This window comes from Pituophis catenifer, unplaced genomic scaffold, assembly GCF_029215685.1.
Source record: "Pituophis catenifer annectens isolate HBS135680 unplaced genomic scaffold, rPitCat1.0.hap2 SCAF_4, whole genome shotgun sequence".
In the NCBI taxonomy this organism is placed as follows: domain Eukaryota; kingdom Metazoa; phylum Chordata; class Lepidosauria; order Squamata; family Colubridae; genus Pituophis; species Pituophis catenifer.
The window spans coordinates 33,892,457-33,915,079 of NW_027256884.1; the positions used below are offsets into that span (position 1 = coordinate 33,892,457).

At 37.2% G+C, this 22,623-nt stretch overlaps 1 protein-coding gene across 3 annotated transcripts in view; it reads right to left on the reverse strand.

The window, feature by feature from the left end:
• NCK2 (NCK adaptor protein 2) overlaps window positions 1-22,623 on the reverse strand; it is a 77,053-nt gene that overhangs the window by 37,509 nt on the left and 16,921 nt on the right. The window contains exon 1 of one of the 3 annotated variants that reach the window (XM_070942929.1): window positions 5,620-5,671. The exons of the other annotated variants lie outside the window; for them this stretch is intronic. The gene's annotated coding sequence lies outside the window, so the exon portion shown is untranslated. Of the gene's footprint in view, window positions 1-5,619; window positions 5,672-22,623 lie in introns of those variants that run through there. 3 annotated transcript variants of the gene reach the window in all.

The window sequence follows — 22,623 nt, forward strand, 5'->3', positions numbered from 1 at the left end:
TGACATAACAATAGTTGAAAAGAAAAAAGTATGGTTCATTGACATTGCAATACCTGGTGATGCACGAATTGAAGATAAGCAGCAAGAAAAAATCACAAAGTACCGGGACTTACAAATTGAAGTTGAGCGACTGTGGAAAAAGAAATCGTGTGTTGTCCCGATTGTAATTGGAGCCCTCGGAGCAATACCCAAAGGGCTATACCGCTATTTAGAAATTCTAAATTTGCCGGACTTGAACATTTTGACTCTACAAAAAACCACCTTACTCGGAACAGCTTACATCCTCCGACGATACCTTAACAGTTCCTAGGTCCTTGGTTAGGACTCGAGCTGCTGAGCTATTAACCAGCCTCAAAGGCTGTGAATCTCACTAAAGATTAACCAATTAATAATAATAATAATAATAATAATAATAATAATAATAATAATAATAATAATATACCACAAATTAAGTGATGATTTGTCTCAATTTCAAGTCTGTTAATTTAAATATATTGATACATCTTGTGGTAAGCATACTTTAATTACGTTTATACCTTGGTAGTTTTAAAAACCTGAGACCTCAGCCTCCCTTTTATTTTATATGAATGACGTACAACAAATTTCTTCTGAGCTTTACCTAAATCACTTTTTTTTTTTTTTAATTTGATTTATATGCCGCCCTTCTCCGGAGACTCAGGGTGGCTTACAATGCGTTAAGCAATAGCCTTCATTCTTTTGTATATTTTATACAAAGTCAGCTTATTGCCCCCACAAACTGGGTCCTCATTTCACCTACCTTAGAAAGGATGGAAGGCTGAGTCAACCTTGAGCCTTGGAGAGATTCGAACCAGCAGAAATTGCAGGCAGCTGTGTTAATAACAGGGTTCACTAAACCCCTGTACTATCAAGGCTCTTTTAGCCAAAATATTGCTAATCATCTACTGCCTAATTTTTTTTATGATAACTGGAAAAAGTATATTACAACAATTACTGATAGGTGTCCACAGGAGGGCATACGCGTCATGACACAAAAGAAGTGAACTTTGCATGGACATCACAATGTCACACACAAATACTTTAAATGGCAGCTTTCAGTGCAGCATTGTGGTAGTCTTAGTTTACTGGTCCTTGATATAAATTTGTGAGATGAACTAAAATTTTGGGGAAAGTATAGAAGAGACATCTAATTATAAAATCTACATTTATGTTTTAATGTCAACAAGTTATGCTTTAAAAGGGAAAATGAATTGTTGCATTGTGCTGCAGTAAGGAAAGCCTTTTGCAAGCAGCACAAAAATCTGCTAAGACTTTGCTTCTGTATAAAAATAACCTAACCTAACCTGATCTTTAAGGGTAAAAAAAGCCCTTCTAAACCTGTTGTTGAATATAAAAAGGGATGGCACGGTACTCAACCAGTCTGGAAATGTCAGCTAAAAAAAGGCCATATTTGAAAGCTGAGCTACTAGTATTAACAGCTATCAGCGTGCCACAGGCAACAGGAGACAAGCCGAATGTTGGACCTAAGCACCCAGTTCAATTTCGTGCCATGTTCAGAGAGATGTTTAGGAAAAAGCACCAGAAAAATACTTGATGGAGAAAAACAGAAAAGAATCTAAGCATGGATACATGTCTGTGCTGTACCATGTTGATAAGGGAGGTAAATCATTCTTATCCAACATTCTATCCTCCCTTATTGTGAAAGTGGCTTGTTGTCCAGTTGTCCAGTTTATAGTTACAAATTTTCTTTAGGGGAGAATCAATATAATGATTAGGAGCCTGGTGGTGCAGTGGACTAAACTACTGTTAAAAGTAATATTTAGCTGCCAGCTGCCTGCAATTACTGCGAGTTCAATTCTCACCAGGCTCAAGGTTGACTCAGCCTTCCATCCTTCCGAGGTAGGTAAAATGAGGACCCGGTTTGTGGGGGCAATAAACTGACTTTGTATAAAATAGAACACCGCTTGGGGGGGGGGGCAAAAGCCCTACTAAGCAGGTATATACAAAAGTATGAAGGCTATTAGTTAAAAGCATTATAAGCCGCCCTCCGGAGAAGGGCGGCATATAAATCAAACTAATAAATAAATAATAAATGATCCTCAATCTGGCTACAAGTTGCTGTAGGGACATTCTATCTTTTGTTCTGAATGAGAGTGTAATACCCCAGATGGAACCTATGTACAATTTCAAAGAGTGGATGGCAGCCACAGCTAGGAGGCCCTTTGTATCACTTTCTCATAGCTATCAACTGCACCTGTTTCTAAACGACCACAAGCAGAAAGGCTGTGGATCATTCGTGTCTTGGTCACCTCCAAATTGGATTACTACAGTGCATTCTATATGGGGCTGCCCTTAAAGACCAATCAGAAGATTCAGCTGGTACAAAAGGCAGTGATGAGGAAAACTGTGGGTACTTTTCATTTAGTCCATGTAGTTCTGCGCCACAAGATGCATCGGTTGCCAGTGTGTATAAAAAAATGTGTGTATAAAAACCCTTCATGGCTTGATATCAGTGGTGGGTTGTTACCGGTTCCCCCCGGATTGTGTGAACCGGTAGCGGTGGCAGTGGGATGCTCTTCTCACCCATCTGGACGCTTCTGCACATGCACAGAAGGGTTGCGCATGTGCGCCCACAAGCAAATCAGTAGCGATAGGATTTGAAACCCACTACTACTTGCAAGCTCATCTCAGTTTTATATATCCATCCTGTTAGAGCCAGCAGGACAGGCATGCTCTGAATCCCATCCAGTACCGAGTTAGATTCAGCAGGGCCTAGAAAGAGAGCCTTTTCTGCCATGGCACCTCCCCTCTGGAGCAGCATTCCTGCTTTTCAATGGCAGCACAGTGGTTTGGAATAAAATCTCAAGGAAATCAGACCGGCCTATTCCCTCATGACTTTTAGATAGATATTAGAAACTAAAATTTTTCAGATAGTAATCAAATTAAGAGCATGAGTATTTATTTCATATTTTACTTAACAGTTTTGTATAATTTTATTATACAAATTGCTCTCCTACTTGCTCTGTAAGGCAAGAACAAATAGAAACAAAACAAGAAGTTGTTTCTGGCAGACTCTCATATTCTAATCTCCTAGTATTAGCATACAGTGGGTTATCCCAAATGTACTGACAGCTAGTGGACATAACTTGGATTAACTGGCACACAGAGGTAAATTTCCCACAAGTTCAGGGATGCCATAAAATGTATTATAATCTGGAACTTTGGGCAACCAATTGATTCTCTTCAAATCTTTCTTTTTCCACACAATAAGGAATAGTGAATTAACCTGAAATATTGTAGATAGTACTGATTATATAATTCCTGTACTGAAAAAAAAATCTATATCCTTTAGCACTATGGAATGTTTCTGGATTTGAGAAAAAATAAAATTATGAGTTTGAAAACAGTCTATTACAATATAATCATCTTGAAGTGGTATTTAGAGCCCACATGTCTGCTATTAACTTACATCAAAAGCTAGTAAAGAAGTGCAATAATTTTAGCATAGCTATTGCTTTCTGTAGTAAACAAACTGACACAATGATCCTTGACATATTCTAAAGCTACTATGTTTACAATGAGGTCTAGACCCACCTTGAAATTATGAGATCCGGTACAGAACAAGTATGGAGGAAAAGAATGTAACACCCCAAGATCTTTATATTCCTCCATTTTGGAAGATATATGAGGCCTTATTCTTGTACTCAATTAAAACTTTCCTAAGTACTTTTAAATGGCTTGGATTTGAAATCTATATTCCAATTTTAGGAATTACCATATTTTTCAGAGTATAAGAAGCTCCAGGCTATAAGACTCAGCTACCTGTTTTGGTGAGGAAAACAAGAAAAAGAAATCTGCCTCTGCCTCCCAGCAATTTTGCCTCCTTGCAGCAAACAGCAAATAGCCTGCTTTACTTTCATTTTCATTTTCATCATAGCTTGATTAGCACAAGAAAAAAAAAATCTGCTCCAGCAATTTACCTTCTTGCAGCAAACAGCAGAGGCCCATGCAAAACAGCTGAGAGTTGGGAGGCTGATCCAATCAACTTGTGCTTATTAGGCTGTACTGAAGCTGAAATGAGCTGTTTCTTCTTGCTGCAAGGAGGTAAACTGATGGGAGGCAGAGGCCAAAAGGTGGGGGCCAGTGGGTGGGCAGGGCTACATTTGGTGTATAAGACACACATAAATTTTCACCCCCTTTTAGGGGGGGGAAAGGTGCGTCTTATATTCTGAAAAATACAGTACTTCTGTACACAGTGACTTTATAGGCCATGGCTCAAATTAATAAGTGAATACTACTGAGACTAATATCCACAGAATAAGCTGCAGAAGTGCCACATTTTGCTAAGTTATTGATTTCCTGCCTGTCAACCAGATGCTCTGGGATTAACTGTAGGCACTGATTTGACTAAAAAACCAAGTTCTCAGAAACACAGATGTGACTAGAGCTTTCCTAAAGCAGATGCTTTATATGTTCTGTACAGGAAGATCTTGCTGTATCTGTTCTACTCAGTGGGTCAACCACAATATGTTAAACCTCTGAAACTAGGACATGCTACAGAAGCATCCATAAAGGAACACTGGGGTAAAGGGGTATCCCTTCTGACGATCTTGAAGAAATCCATTTACACTTTTTTATCATAAAGAATATCTGATATCCAAACAGATATCAGACACCCAACTCCATTATTTGTGGATTGACCAGTATCATGTTTCAGGGTATTTTAATTCCATAGAGATTACTATTTTTGACAGCTTGACATAAAAAATTTAAGGCTGCTAAAAGTCTGATTGTGTTAGACCTTTGGCAGCATTGTTAGACAATGGCAGCATTGTTTTATCAGTCAAAAGTGTACCCCATTTGTGAGGACAGCAGAGAAACAGAGTGCTCTGATAAGACAAGACCTGAGCTTGCTTGAGATGCAAGTATCCATGACTTGATATATTCTCTTGACTTCTCAAGCGTCATGGTTTGGAAAAGGAAAACAAAGGGCATCTCTTGTGTTCTTGTAAGAGACCTTGTCTACCAGTTACCCTCTCTACAATGAGACAGAAATCACTGAGATAATTACAAGCACTCTTATTTATGTCATGCCTCCAGCATCGGAGACCAACAAACTAAACGGAGGCTCTTACATCTATATTTGAAAAATTAGACCCCATCAAAACAAGTGGAAGAAACAAGTGAGGCAGCTAAGACTCTTCTAATGTGGGAAAACTTCTGTTGAAATGTCACTTTCTGAAAACAGTAGCAGAAAAGACATTTGCTTTTACTATGTGTCTTATGAGTGGTGACAGAATTTAGCATGACCATTTCAAAATTAATCATTAAATACATTAATTATTTAGATACATCCACTGTTAGGATTCCATATATATATATGTATTTAGCCTAACAGATGCACATCAGAAGTGCACATTTAAAAGACAAACTTTGCTGGGAGAGTATTAATGTTTAAAGTATACCAAAGGAATGAAGATGAGAAAATAAAAGCAAACAGAGTTACAGCCTCTTTACAGAGTTGCCATTTCAATTTCTGAAATGATCTCCTTCCAAAAATGATTGCAACATACTTTATACAGAAGAGAATCTTGTGTCCAACCTTCCTAAGCATATCACTGTTTTCTAAATTAAACTCACAGTAATGAATTTTCAATGTAAGACAGTTATGCTCTGAAGAGGGAGTTTCATCAGGCTGGGAAGGTGATTCTTTGCTCCAACAAAGAAAAGCTTCCTTGAAAGTGGTGCCACGAAATCCCTTACTAAAATCAACTAAAAAAGAAATAAAGAATTAGAAACAACATATACAGCAAATATTTACTGCAAGATATGGACATACTTTAATCGTACTAATAAGGAAATAAAAAAAACCAATAAAGCTTGTGATATAATTTGATTCCAGTCAAAATTCCTCTTAGCCAACCTTAGGGTTAAAAAAATATGGTTCACACATGCTGTAGCATGTGGACTTTTTTAAAAAAAAAATCAGTCACATGCTATTTCAAAAATATTGTAAATTTCTTCCCGAGCTTGAAAAATATGGCAATTTTTTCTAACCCTTTTTAATCTGCATCTTTTAAAAACACTCGATTCTGAATGTATGAATTTATCTTAGAAAAAATCAAAACAAGAACAACCCTTCAATTTGGTCTATTGTCATGGTATTTTACATGAATAAATCCTTTTATATGACATTTAAAAAGCTCTCAAGACAACTAAACTACAGTGAATTTATTGTAATGAAGTATGATATTCATAGAATAAATTACTCCTGGTTCTAAGTGATAGAAACCAAAATGTTAAAAAAATCAATTGATTTGGTAAAAAAATGCATGTAATAACTCTAAGAATGTTATTTCCCCTAAAAAGAATTATCCAAAGAATTTGCTACATAGCAGGGGTGTCAAACTCAATTTTATTGAGGGCTGCATCAGGATTGTGTTTGACCTTGGAGAGCTGGGGTGGGCATGGCCAGGACGTGGCCATCTTGATGTCACTCATGTTGGGGGCGCCTGTGGTGGCCTGAGCGCTCTGCCAGCGAAAACAGGCTCCGTTTTCTGCTGCAATGGCTTCCTGCAACCGTTTGTCAGCGAAAGTGGAACTCAGGAGGGCTGCCCGTGGCCTTCCCAAGCTCCACTTTCGCTGGCAGAGGCACCGCGGGCTGGTCCTTCACTGTTTCCAGGGTGGTCCCGTGGGCCAATTCTGGCCCCCGGGCCTTGAGTTTGACACCCCTGCTATATAATATACAGTAGTTGCTCAAGATTAATATGACTATGAGTAAGTTTTTTAAAAAAACAAAGCATAGTAATCCTATTCAATAAGCCTATGTGTCAGGGTTCCAAGTAATACACTCAACAAAAGAAGGCTCTGAGGCTAGAAATGCCTCAAAGTTCCATTTTATTAGAGATGTCATATTGGCACATCTGGGAAAACCCGAATCTGAAAGCTTCTAGGTTTTCCCCACCCAAAAAAAAGTCCAAGTTCCTTCTCCTGAACCCACATGGCCATCACATGACCCAATCAATGCACCGTCCCAACTGGGAGATGGCTCCCAGTCACACCATCCCAGGTGCAGAGTAAGATGTCCTTGATTCTCCAAGAAAGGAATGTTATTATGACTATCTATCTCCCCTGCTCCATACAATCCCCCCTCCCAGTTTCCCACAGCAGTAAATGTGGCAAACCTGAAGATCCAGTACAAAAGATGGCTTCCAGCCCTGACACTATGTCCAATTTAAAATGATCCCTTTGCAAATTCTAACATATACTTTACTAAAAAATTTATATAACATTAATTTTGTTAATGTTCTTTCAAACATGAATACACAATCACTACCACTTTACCAACATATTTATCTACCTTCACTTTCCCACTCATCATAGACTAGCAGATTGTTTTCTTACATGCAAACACAGCAGTTCTAATTATTTGGGACATTAGAGATTATCTGATCAAAAGAAACCATATTTTCAGAGTAGGCAGAAATCTGCAAGCCAAGAACTTCATTATTTCATTGTTCATGAGGAGAAACAAATACATACAATGAATTCTCTTGGAAGGTTGCAACTTTTACGTTTTACAGTCAATAGGATCTAGAAATATTGCTTATTTCACTTTGAATTTCTATTTCATGTTCCTGAATCTGGTCTTAAAATTTAATGGGCTTAATCCCATTAAAGGGATGCTGAATAAGTATGCCAAAAATGTGGCCAAAGCCTTTATCATTATACATATGTATATACTGTAAACCATTTTTGTAGGAGTTACTTTCAATCCTAAAATCACTTAGCAGTTGGAAAAATTCTCTTTCCTTTGGTCATGTTAGAATAACAACAATTTATAATATTGTTTATATGAATTAATTGCATGCCCAGAAAGTTTTTCCAATTAATAGAATTGTGTTGCTTGCATTTATACACATGGATTTTGCTTCAGACACTTTTTTATGGGAAGTGACAGCAACTTTCTTATATAGACTAGGCAGCCTGTGGTATCTATCTTCTATCCCTATTTGTCAAATTTAAATAGGTTCTCTATTGTTTTGATACTAGGTGATAGAGATGCTAATATAGCCAGCCATCTTCGGTAGCTTTCAGTAAGAGCAATAATGTTGGTACAGCCACCAATGTATATGCTGTCAACCTGAAGATGGCCTGACTGAAGCCATTTTTGACCGCTTCAGTGTTGCCACCCTGGAGCTGAGGGACAGGGAGGGGGAATTGAGATAGAGGGGGGCATATAGCCAAAACAATGTATTTTCTTTTGGGAACCAAGGACATTCTCACACCTGGTCGGAAGAAGGCGGAGTGATACCAACTGGCTGCCAGCCCGTTCTGTGATTGGATCGTGTAACTGATTGTTTTGAGAAAGTGGGGAAACTTTTACTTTTAATTAGGTGAAAACCGTGGGAGACCTTAGAGTCAGTTTTCACCGTATATGTGCGGTGTATGTATATATAAGTATATATGAACTCAAAGTATTCTTTGAGGAATCTACATGCCTTAGAGTCTTGCTTGCTATGGATTTATTACTTGGAACCTTGACATATGCTTCCAAATGTACTACAGTCCTTGGAAGAAGATGCCATTAATCTGATCGGATCCATTATCGGATGTGAAGCACTGATTAGAAACTGTAATTATCCTTATCAACTTACTTTTAGCTATCGCTGCACTGTTATTAGAAAGATCCTTTCTCTTTTTTGTCTAACATGGCCTCCAGCAGGTTAGAATTGGAGAACAAGTAATTCCTAATCTTTGTATATCAGAGGAACAGAAGGGATATAATGGGATATCACCTGATAAAGAAATAGGGCTTATTATTTGGGAAATGGTTGGAATCATTTTTGATAAAACCGATACAGGAATTCAGTATCTTTTCCAAAGTTTCCATGCTGAGTCCTAAAAATCATTTCCCGTATGCCTTACTGAACACTACCTGCAGTATATAATTGTGTCAATGTTAGGGCCCTCTTCCACAGAAGGAAAAATTGGTTTGTTGCCTGAATATGAAGAATAAACTGCTGCTATCTAAAGAACATTTGTAAAAGGGGACCTTGGAGATCATAGGCTACATTCTTTCACAGAATGCTAGTACCAGAAACCTTGCAGATTAAACTGCTTATACAGTGTTTACTTTTTTGAAGAATTAGGAAAATCTTGAAATAGCATTAGCCAGATAACATTGCATCAAAAAATAAAGGCCAGAAAAACCTACATTCTATAACTACTTACATTTTTAAATATGACAAAGTAAGAAAGAGGGCAAACAAAATATGCAGCTGTAGACACAGTAGTCAAAATGGAACTGATAAGAAAAAAGGAGCTTCCACTTAAAATCTCAACTATAAAAACTTCACATGAAGCTTCCACACAGGCACAAAATTCACCTATGATGTAAAAATTGCAACAAAAAATAACTTCCCTTCCACACATATATATGCAAATAATGCAAATCTATAACATAATAACAAGACCAAGATATTTTAACTGAACTACAAGCTTTTTTATGCTTTATATTATTACCCATTCAATATTATGCCTCAAGAAGCCCTAAGACATCAAACACAAAAAAAAGTAATATTCATTTACATACTATACACCTGTGATGGCAAACTTGTGGCATGCAGCGCCCTCTCTATGGGCACATGAATCATTGCCCCAGTTCAGTGCCTCCCACTGGCCAGCTGGTCGTCGGGTCTCTGCCGCGCATGCGAGGGGGGCAGAGCGCGTGCGGGGAGCCTATGTGTGCATGCCCAGAAGGCGGGGCACGTGAGGGGATGCACGCATGTGCGTGCATGGGGAGCAGGGCACATGCGGGGGGGGCCGCATGCACATGCATGGGGGTGTGGGGCGTGCACGCATATGCGGGGGACGCACACGCATTGCATTTTGGGGGTTTGGGTGCATGCATGCTTTGGGCACTTGGTCCAGAAAAGGTTAGCCATCACTGCTATATGCAAACATTTAACTCCGGGAATTTGCATTACTAATACCGTTTTTTAAAATGCATTTTAAACAAAATATTGCACATTGTCCCTAAAATTAGTCTCACTGAATTCAATAAAACTGTTTTCCAATTAAGTTTGTTTAGGATTATACTCAAATGTTCTCCTCTTAAAAATAAAAAGCTAAAATATAAATATTAATAAAATATATAAATGTAAAATGTCCCTTAAGAACAAACAATTCTGAATTTTAATGTTATTGAATAAGTGGATATGAAAAATAAGCAAACCAAGTTTTTTCCATCTATTCTACCACTGCAAAAATCCACTACAATAGAACATTTGATGCATTTCCAGAAATCTTCTTTAAATCAATGTGTTTTTATTAAGTGATTTATCATGAATTACTATTTTATTTATTCATTTATTTAATTTGTACCTCACCTTTTAATATTTTTTCAAGTACCTCAAGGTGGTAAACAAATTCAACATATTTTCCTCTTTCTATTTTCCCCACAATAACCCTATGCGGCAGGTTGAGCTGAGAGAGACTGACTGACCCGAAGACACATACGGTAGATGGCATTCATGGCTAAGGTGGAACCTGAACTCACAGTCTCATGTTTGAGCCTGGTGCCTTAACCACTAGACCAAACTGGCTTATCAAATGTTGTAAAGGGTTTATTAAAATCTAATGAATCTAATAATTTACAATCAATATTTTCATATCTAAGGCTGTCCGGTGAAGTCCGTTAATCAATTAGAATACTTAACAGTGTGGTAAAGGTAAATGTCTTCAAAATTTAAGATAACCTTCACTCAAAATATTTCATCCTTCATCTTACATATATAATTAAAATTATATCCCGCCATTCTTATACTACAATATTGACTGCATTTGACATTCAAGATGGACTTCGAACTCAATTTAGTCACCTCTCTGCTTTATAATTAAATCAATTAGCTTTTTAACAAGTCAGTGGTGGAATGGGGGAATTTCATGGTTATTATCTGCACCTCTTTATAAAAATAAAATGCTGGCTCTTTCAGTTTGAATGTCTTGCACCAAATCCTCTGCTTAAATTTGGCTGGTTGTAAGATGCAAGCCAAGGCTGAGAATGGGTATTGCCAGAAGAAATCTAACAGGTAGAAGAGAAAAAGTATTTGTAACATAATAACACAAAGCCAAGATACTTTACTATAAGCTTTTTTATGCTTTATTTATTTATTTATTTATTATTTATTAGTCATATTTCTATGCCGCCACTCTCCGAGGACTCTGGGCGGCTTACACCAAAGACAGTATACTAAATAGCATATTGCCCCCTAACAATCTGGGTCCTCATTTTACCCACCTCAGAAGGATGGAAGGCTGAGTCAACCTTGAGCCGGTGAGATTTGATCCGCTGATCTGCTGAACTAGCAGTCAGCTGAAGTAGCTGCAGTACTGCACCCTAACCATCTCGGCTCTATATTATATAATTTTATGCTTCATACTTAAAGGTTTTAACCTGCTCAGTCAAGAAATGTTCCACTGATGCAGCGGCAGCCAAAAAAGCCAATGCAATCTTAAATTGTATTAACGGAGGGGTTCAATCAAGATCACGTGAGGTACTAATACCACTCTATAAAGCCTTAGTAAGAACCACCCCTGGAATGCTGCCTCCAATTTTGGATACCTCACTATAAAAAAGATGTTGAAACTCTAGAAAGAGTGCAGAGAAGAGCAACAAGGATGATAAGGGGACTGGAGGCTAAAATATATGAAGAACGATTACAGGAACTGGGCATGGCTACTCTGGTGAAGAGAAGGACAAGGGGGAGACATGATAGCAGTGTTCCAATATTTGAGGGGCTATCACAGAGAGGAGGGGGTCAACCTATTTTCCAAAGCACCTGAAGGCCAGACAAGGAATAATGGATGGAAACTGATCAAGAAAAGATTCAACCAAGAAATAAGAATAAATTTTCTGAAGTGAGAACTATCAGCCGGTGGAACAGCTTGCCTTCAGATGTTGTGGGAGTTTCATCACTGAAGGCTTTCTAGAGGAGTCTGGACTGCCATCTGTCGGAAATGGTGTAGGGTCTCCAGCTTGGGCGGGAGGGTTGGACTAGATGAACTACAGGGTTCCTTCCAACTCTGTTATTTTGTTCTAATCTTTCAAATAATTGGAGATCTAAGCACTTTCTTGACAATACTAAAAGTTCTGTTAGAGTGCAGAATTTTATATATTTTTTTCTTGGTATTTGAAATTTTTAATACAATAGTCTTTGATATAAAAAAAACTCTTACCTCTTTATAAAAGGAACGCAAGATATGTATTTTTCCCAATATGTATATCCACAAGGAAAATCTGTTAGCAATTATAAGGAGCACCGATGTGTCTAGCTTTTCCTTTCTAGCTGTGTCATTTTACTATCAACACAGGTACCGGTGTAATCATCACAATTAAGCTGTAATAGCTTCTTGGCATCGATTAATGCACTAGGCTACTTTATGATTGTATACATTATTGTAGAAGGAATACAGAAACAGGAGTACATGTTAATATTCTGATGGTGTTTGGGAAATATGTACTCAATATGTACATACGCTAAAATATTACCATATTCCCAAAACGTAATTATATGGTGTAATTTGGTGTGATAAGTTAATAAAAGTCTCAAAATCTTTCAAGGCATATTAAAGAAGAAAAAGAAGGCATGGAGGATGCAAGGTGCTCATTGTTACCTTTCATCTCATTACACTGATACAAACCTTCACTGTATGAAAGAACATTTCACAGCAAAATGACACCAAATGTCAAATCTTTTAGCCTAATCCAAACAAAAGGGAATACAAAAATTATACAAACAAAATGGTGATCATTCTCTTAAGGTACTGGAGATTCTCTGAAACAATCTTAGAAACTTGATACAGTCTTGATAAGTTTAGTATTACGATCATAGACAAATTAGTATGCAAAAACACAAACGTAAAGCTGTCCAGGATTATGTATACCTACATATGTAAATTGAGAGACTTCTTAAAAATCACTTTACCCTTTGGCTCAAAATAACAACTGCAGAAAACCTGGCTGCGTTGTGAGAAATAGCTAGGTACTGATCTGATAAAACGCACTTCCCCCCCCCCCCTAAAAGAGGCTGAAAATTTGGGGGCATCTTATACTTCAAATGTAGCTTTTAAAAAGCTTTTTTTCAGACCTAACGAAGGGCTAGCGAGTAAAGCATCTCTATACTTTGCCTGCTTCTCATTGCTGCTCCCTCTCAGCTGTGCTTTAGAAGCTGTTTTTCGGCCCTAACAAGGCGCTAGCGAGTGAAGCGATCTTCCAAGCTTTGCCTGCTTTTCTCATTGCTTCTCTCTCCAAAGATCAGCTGTGCTTTAGAAACTGTTTTTTATCCCCAAGTAGGGGATAAAAAGTGCACACGCGCACTCAAAATCACCAAACCAGTGATGAAATGCTACCGGTTTGCACTAGTTCGGGCGTTGTGGCCCGTCATCGGCCTGTGCAGATTGTAGCTGATTCCCACGAGGAGGCTGGTGTGGTGCTCTGCCAGCAGCCTGTGCAGCTGGCGCTTGAGTCAGACAATAAGGAGGCTGGAAAAGATGTGGGGCCAGAGGCAGGGATTCAGCCAGGGCCTTCAGAACCTCCAGAAGCTCCTTTAAGAGGACGAAGAGGAGGAGCTTCTTCTCAATGCACGGGCGCGCAGAGCTGCCAAAAGGCAGAAGTGGCTCTTCAGGAGGAGGTCTCCTCGAGAGTAAGGCTTGGGGCTAATTGGCCACTCCCTTAGCCTATTTAAGGAGGAATGCCGATTGCAGCAAGCTGTAGGGAACAACTTTAGTTCACTCTCCTTCGCGTCTGGATTCTCTGCAAAATTGCTTCTGGCCTTTCTGCCAACCCTAGTAAGACTGTGATTACCTTATCTTAGAATTCTTGTAGGCTGTTAAGACAGTTTATTAACAGCCTTTGGTTGAAAAAGACTGTGTTATTTGAGTAAAATAAGCTTTGTATAAATTTTGCAGGAAATCCTGCTTTCTACTGAATCTAAATTGCGCGGCAGAGCTGTTCTCCCCTCGTTCTACTTACCTTCCCAAGCCTTTTTCTGTGCGAAGCATGCATTTGGCGTGTACCGCGCATACGCGTGCAGCATGCATTTGGCGCACACTGCGCATGCACACGCACATGCATGGCCAGCAAACCGGTGGCAAACCAGTTCAGATTTCACCACTGCACCAAACTAATGTGCTGAAGCTGACCAGACTAAGGACGCTAGACAGATGAATACCTGGTAGGCAGATTTTTTTTTCCTATTTTCTTCCCCAAAAACTAAGCTGCATCTTATACTCAGGTGCATTTCATACTCTGAAAAATACAGTACATTTCCCCCATAGTGATCTTTATTTGGATAGAAGTGAAAAGGCTTAGAAGTTAGTTTAGCAAACAGGAGAATTATGAGTGTTACATGAACAGTATTAAGGTACTGGATCATTCTCTAGCACCTTAAGAGAATGATCACCATAATGGTCCATTATGCAAAGGGAGTCAACAATATCCTACCAGTTATTTCATCCTAAAAATAAACTAAGCAAATACAAGTGAAAATTTGAAAGTAATATGCCATGCCAATTGATTAAAAAGCCTATTTCCCCTTTCACTTCATTCAAGGTTGACTCAGCCTTCCATTCTTCCGAGGTCGGTAAAATGAGGGCCCAGATTATTGGGGGCAATATGCTGACTCTGTAAACCGCTTAGAGAGGGCTGTAAAGCACTATGAAGCGGTATGGGTCATTCCATAAGTGCTATTAAGTGCTATTGCTATTTCCAAATTCCAATCGTGTAGGTAATATTATATTTTGCAAAATTTTTATTTTATGAAACGGACACCAAAGGGATAGCAGAACACTATAAATCCCTAAATAATATCTCAACTAAAAATCACTGCAGCATCTATCTCATCTATCAATCAAAAGCTCTCTGAATAGAATTTGAGCACAAATCTAATCATGTCATTTTTATTTTAAAATCTGAAAGAGAGTCCTGCAGGATTAGACGTGGAAATCATACTAAAGTATGGACTAATTTCATAAGCAGTTCTAAATGACACCAGAACACAAATTGTCATTTTATCTCCTGCAAAAGGAATAGAACATATCTTTTAAATAGCATTCAGCAAAAACAAACCAATCTTACTTTTTAGATTTTTATGCCACTTCAATCCAAAAGGACTGTAAGTGGCAATCAAACAATTCTGCAATAATATGAATAGTATAGCCAACATAAAACAATTTTCTCGATTTGCATATTCTGGCAGTTCCAAATCTTGGCTATTTGAGATGAAATATGTACCATTTTATTTTGTAATTCTTTCTCATTTTAAAAAGATAAAATTAAAAAAATATATATACATTAATGATTGAAACAAAACTTACTATTATTAGTTACTTACAAGACAGAATGCAGAATATGGGACAGGATCCATATTTAGTGAGTTCACTGACTGAAATCAATTACTTAAATTATTCTAACTAAAGCCCTACTGATTTTAATGATCCTACCGTGTATAATCAAATTCAGATCCATTCAAGATTAATGCAATGGATTTAAGAGTTTTTAGAACATCCAGTGTAATTCCTATGATTCCTCATTTATTTGCATCCACTCAAAACATCCATGGAGCAGGGGAATTAGAATAGTCAGTGTAATACATATACAAAAACACTTCTCAAGAAAAAAAAATTATCTTGGTATATTCTACCAAATATCAGATTAATTTTTCTTTTTCTTTATTCTTCTTGATGTTATTTTTGAGAATATGAAAAATATAACATTGCATCCTTATTTTCTTTCACATTAAATACCAAGATGTTCCTTGTGCTTTAATTCCTTTCATAGTATAGCCTTTATTGTCATTGTACATCGTGTATATAACAAAATTGGTTAATTGACCCTTTCCCATAAACCAATTTTTATAAACAAAGCTAAGAAAAAAAATGTGCACTCACAACCAAAATAATAAGTTTCTGTTGCATTTGTTCAGGAGGAAAAATTCAAAACATCAAGGCATGGACTGCTGACAAAAGAAAGGGGTGACCACTGGCTTATTTCATTCACTCAGTATCTTTATTTATAACACAGCAATAAATGTAGATAGTAATCTGTAACCGTAGAAAATATCACAAATCCTATACTTTCCCTTCAATCCAACATCTGTTTTTCAGCACGATTATCCATTTAAAGCTCACTTTATTCAATCTTTGCAGAAAAGGAGAGGTGTAAAGAAGCAATATAAAATGTAATTCGGTATCCATAGCAAACTCTCAAACCATGTATCCTATTAATACAGGGTATTATGAGAGGTATGGGGGGCTTACAGTTGTATGGCTTTTATGCTGTGGATTTTCAGTGTTAGCTGCCTGGAGTCATCCGTGTATGAGCTGGGTAGCTACATAAATTTGTTTAATAAATAAGTTAAATAAAAGAATGTGATAGTTATTATGAAAAAAGAATATGACAATATGGAACTGATATTTTCAGTGACAAACTTAGAGAGTTTCATAACAGCTACCAGTAGCTAACCTCATTTCAAACTGAAAGCAATCGGCAGTGGTAGCAATAAATTTAATCAGGATCAATGCATACATGAATAATGTAAGGAGCAGCCTATCACAAGCAATATACAATTTATTGCTGAGAGAAATTATGTAAAATCTATGGTAAAGAGATTAAAATTGCTGCTAATCCCAATTAATTATTAAGTGCACGTCAAAATAAAATTATAGGTAGACCACTGTCCCATTCGGTGAGCATTCAAAGTTATGAAGTAAAAATAACTTTATAACAAATGTGCACATTTACATTTTTCTTGTTTCCCTTAGTCACATGGTTACCATTACAATCAGGACGTGTTGTCCTGTGCCTGATCTGTTGCTTTTCTCCCCCGTCCAAGTTACAATAATTGCACTACCCCTGTGGCCAAGTGATTCTAATTAAGGTGTTTGCCAACCGGCTTACATTTACAACCAGTTGCAATGTCCTGCAGTCACGTAATCATGATTTACAACTTTCCTGGCTAGTTTCTGACAAGCAATATCAATTGGGGAAGCCAAATTCACTTAACAACCATGTGATTCACCTAATAACCTGACAGAAAGTTGAAGTGTACCTACCAAAAAACCTGAAAGGATAGTATGGCCTTAACTCAAATAAAAATGGTTAACATTCATTTGTTTTTGGAACAGAAATCAAAAATTCTTAATATAACTGAACTGCTTCCTTCCTGATTTTTCTAAATGGTCCTAGAATTTCATCGCATATTTTTTTTACTTCTCAGTCTTGACTACAGCCAGGTATATTATTGACATTTTCATCTAAGTATTAACCAGTTGATCCTGAATAGCTTCCAAGGCAAGGTTGGGCAGATGTTATCGTTTACAGTACAGCCATGTTTATCTCCCTTCCTAGACAGCTTATTAAATATCATGTTTTGACATTTGTTATCCTTGCTCATAAAAGAAATTTGCCAGATGGAGTACACAGAACTGTTAAATGCCATAAACATAATGCAGGTAATATAATCATGAAGTATTCTTTTCTACCAACAACACTACATTAAAAATAGTTTGTTTAAGAAAGGCAAAGAAATGAATTTTAAATATAAAAAGGAATATTCCAAAGAGTTGAAAGAAAACCTGATCCATCACTAGTCAATGATACAATGTCAAACAGTTTTCTGAAAATAGATTATTTTTATATTTTAGGAAGAAGGAAGTAGAGAGAAAAGGGGAATGAAACAAAAGACAATAAAGAATAGTTACCATTACATATTAAAGGTAAATTGGGTTATTCTCAAATGGTACAGGCACAATAACCTTCATTTCCTTACATTTGGGAGCAATATGTGTAATATTGAAGGGAGCCCATAAAGTGTTCTAACTTTTTGAAAACATGAGAAAAATTAGCTCCAATAGTCAAAGAATTTTGTCTATTGCACATTTTATAAGATTAATAATGTGGCATTTAAACTGCTCTGTATGAATACATTAAGTTAACTATCTATCTATCAGTCTAATCTATCTATGTCACAGGGTTGTTATCTTGATGAAACATAGGAAAAGAGCACAATTTATAAGGCTTCTTGAGTGCCTGGATGAAAATAGATGGTAGTAGTATTGTATTTCCGCGAAAATAAGGCCCAACCGGAAAATAAGTTCTAATGCGTCTTTTGGAGCAAAAACTAATATAAGAAAACACTTATTTTCGGGGAAACACAATACATATTATGGTGGTGCAGTGATTAGAGTGCAGTAGCACAAGATACTTATGCTGACTGCTGTCTGTGTGCAATTTGGCAGTTCGAATCTCACCAGGCTCAAAACTGACTCAGCCTTCCATCCTTCTGAGGTGGGTAAAATAAGAACCCAGATTTTGGGGAGCAATATGCTGACTCTGAAAACCACTTAGAGGTAGGGGTGAAATGTTCCCGGTTTGGACCAGTTCGGGCGAGTAGGTTGCGATGGTGGCGGGCAATTCGGAGAACCGGTAGCAAAAATCCCTGCCTCCGCCCATGCCCAGCTGAGCTGCGCGATCATCAGAGCCTTTTTTTTCTTTTAAATGGCTCTGACGAGTCAAGCTCTGACAATCCCAGCTGAGTTGCCTGCTAATCAGGCAACTCAGCTTGGATCGTCAGAGCCATTTAAAAGAAAAAGTTTTTTCTTTTAAATGGCTCTGATGATCCAAGCTCTGACGATCTCAGCTGAGTTGCCTGCTAATCGGTAGCAAAAATCCCTCCCCACCCCTCAGCTTGCTTACCTTAGCTGCTGGTCGCAACGCCTTGCTGTAATCCCTGCAATCCATTGCATCATCAAGCAACTGAATCTCCCTGCCTGCAATCAAGCAGGCAGGGAGTTGTGGACTTCAACTCCCAGAATTCCTCAGCCAGCAAAGCAAAGCTGGCTGAGGAATTCTGGGAGTTGAAGTCTACACGTCTTAAAGTTGCCAAGGTTGGAGACCCCTGTTCTATTGGATAAGTTTTTTTCCCCTTTGGGAACTTAAAAAAAAAATAGTTAATTGGGTTTTTTTTTAGTTGTTCTTTTTTTAGACCTAGCCATTTAAAGTTTAGGAAGTTTTAAATTTAGCTGCTTTTATATAAAAATAAAAATAAAATAAAATAAAATAATATTTGTGCAGCTTTCTGAGATTTAGTGTGTTTCTGTAGTGTTTCACTCTAACTACACAAACACACAAAATCTCACAAAGCTGTATGTGGAATTTTGTGTGTGTAAAGTGTGAAAGTTGTTTTTTTGGGCTTTTTGTGGCTGTGTGAGGTCCTTACTTGTTGCAGGGGCCATTTTGGGTCTAGCACAACTGCTTTTATATTGTGGGTGAGCCAGTTGTGTTGTGTTGTGTTGTGTTTTGTAGGTTAAAAAAGGGCAAAGAAGTGACATTGACTTTGCCATGCCCACCTGACCAACAAGCCATGCCCTCCCAGTCACCTTACCACCAAGCCCCGCCCACTAATTAAGCCATGCCCACAGAACCAGTAGCAAAAATTTTTAGATTTCACCCCTGCTTAGAGAGCTGTAAAGCCCGGTGAAGCAGTATATAAGTCTAAGTGCTATTGCCATTTCTCACATGGAAATAGTAGTATGTAAATTATCCAAAGCCAACTTTACTTGGTAATCTCTATATAAAATAATAAACACAATAACACAGTTTAAAATATGTTAAAAAGCTAACATACTAAGACATACGTTTCATCTGTTGTATTATCTGTTACTGTTTTATTATAGTTTGGATTATTTTATGCAATTACATATTCTTTAAATTGTATCTATGCAAAGTGTTTTCATAAATAAAATACAGAAATAAAACTTTACCAAGTGGAGAAATCTCTATGCCCGATATACAACCGGCTAAGAAATTTTTATTTGAACTTCTAATTTGCAAGGCAGATAAGAATTCCTTGATAAAGGAATACATTTTTTTTCTACATAAAAAAAAATCAGTTAAGTGGCAATCAAATTACATATGATTAGGATTAGGCTAAAAGACTTCCAAGTGGAAATCCTTTCTACCAAAGATTGTTTTAAGAGAAACTAGTTACATTTGACAGTATCTAAATAAAAGGAATCAGGATTATAAAGAGATCGACTACAGATAGTCTTTGCTTAACAATGATAATTGGGACTGTTGCTAAGCAACATGGTTTTAAAGCACAATACCACGTGTGGATGCTGACTTACAATGGCAGTTGTGGCAGTTCCATTTGCTGTTAGGTGAATCCTGTGCAGGCACAAACTCCAGAAGTCACATGATAAAATCTTATTGCACTTCTGTAAACGGATGTAATTCTACTCTCCTGATATACATAATACAGTATATATAACTTTTTCTTCATTAATCAAAATGAACTTTTGACTTTGTTCTTGGGGAACTAGGTTGCATATTAATAGTCCTCTTGCCAGTTTCCCCATTTGGCTTTGCTTCTTGGAAGCTGGCATTAAAAGTTGCAAATGGTGCTTATATGACCAGGGATGGTGAGATAGTTCAACTATGAGGAATGGTCATTAAGTCCTCCTCATTCAGCACTATCAACACTTCAAAAACTCACTGAACATGTGGTTCATGAGGACTAACTATATGCAATCTTTTCAGGCTCACATTCAAATGTGCGTCTCATGTTGATCAGCAAAGAACTTTCATATAAGGCCAGAAATGATTTTTTTAAACTTCATTTTAATTATTAAGTTGGTTCTTAGACATAATTTTTAGTATTTTACATAATCTTAGGGCTGAAACAATTGTTTCAGAATGTATAAATGCATAAAATACTTTAGGTGTACTACTACAATTGTGACATATGCTGTTAAAAACAGAACTGATATATTCCCTTTTATAGAACAGGAACAGTGAATTATTTCAAACAGCTTTCTAGTAAATGGTGTAAAGAAAACTAAAGTAAAATGATTGTTTAATTGCTGCTTGTTACATCTATTTCAATCCATATAATATGATGGAGATATGTACCCTACAAATCAGTGTTTTTGCTAAAAATTATTGAGTTTTGCTTACAGTATTAACATAAATGTTAATTCCAAAGAAAATGTAATTCCCTAGGACAATTTTAAGCACTACTTTATATGCAGAATGACTAGATCTAAGAATTATTAATATGCAATCTAGTTCTACAAGAACAAAGTCAAAAGTTCATTTTGATTAATGCTGAAGTTACATATATTAAGCATACCAGGGGAGTAGAATTACATGTTTACCTAAGTGCAATAAGATTTTATCCTTTAAAAATTGTTTTTTAATAGAATAAACTAAATTTGATTTTCTTCCCCACGAATACTAGTATTTCTCAACCTTGACAGCTTGACAGTGTGTGGACTTCAACTCCTAGAATTCCTCAGTCAGGTATGCTACCTGGGGAATTCTGGGAATTGAAGTCCACATATTTTAAAGTTGCCAAGATTGAGAATCTTGTAACCTGCTTAGCTTTTAATATAAATTATACTATACTTGCAAATAAGAACTGGTTTTATAATTAGTCTTAAACAATTCTGATTATTCATTATACTTTAAGTGTCCTTGTGGTAGAAAACAGTAGTTATTACCATCTGTTGATTTTGGCTGACTATTTCTTAGAATTTCTTTTCTTTGCTTTCATATTCATTAAGAAAAATCATAATCACATTTCAACCAAAGCACAGGTATAATAAATCCATTACTATTAACTACATGAAAATGTACCATTTCACAAAATAACCGCTGTATATATTGACCATTTCACACACTAATGAAAAATGTCAATAGAATACATTTTAGAAATCTATATGATAAGAAGCAAACCAAAATAATTAACCCTATTTTCTTTCTACATCAAAAATAAATATAAATCCAAAGAAAACACATAAAAATCTGAGTGTAAAGTGCATGGAGTCAGGGTGGATTTGATTTAAATCAAGTCAATTTAAATCCCAATTTAAATCATAATTTTTAAAGAGCAATTGTCATCTCTGTCCCGCAGCGGCTCCTCCTCTGACCCGCTGTTGACTCACCAACAGTCCCATTCACTTTAATGGGACGGCTGGTGATGTGGCAGTGACACAAGGAGAGGGATGTGGCGGGCAACAGGTGAGTGGATTGTTTTATGATTTATCTCATGGTTACTGTGAAACTGTGTGAATGCATCAATGCAATGCATGTTATCTCAGCTTGCAGAGCTTGGATTCATTGAATGAGTTTACCAAAAATATAAATATTTCAGAATATACAGTCTCATGCTACATAACTAAGCTCCATATCATGCTAAATAAACTAAATTATTAATGTAACTTAAATAGAAAACTATATTTAGGTTTTTATTCCAAAGGGGTTGACCTCTGCAGTGGGGCAGAGGTCGACCCCAAGGCGCCTAGTTTGTGGGGTGCCACAGGGGTTGGTCCTCTCGCCCCTCCTGTTCAACATTTATGTGAAGCCGCTGGGCAAGATCATCCGTGGCTTCGGGGTGGATTTCCATCAGTACGCTGATGATACTCAGCTGTACATTTCCATCCCGGGCCACCCCAATGATGCCCTTGAAGTGATGACCCAGTGCCTGGAAGCCGTACGGATCTGGATGGGGAGGAACAAGCTCAGACTCAACCCCTCCAAGACCGAGTGGCTGTGGTTTCCGACATCCCAATATAGTCAGT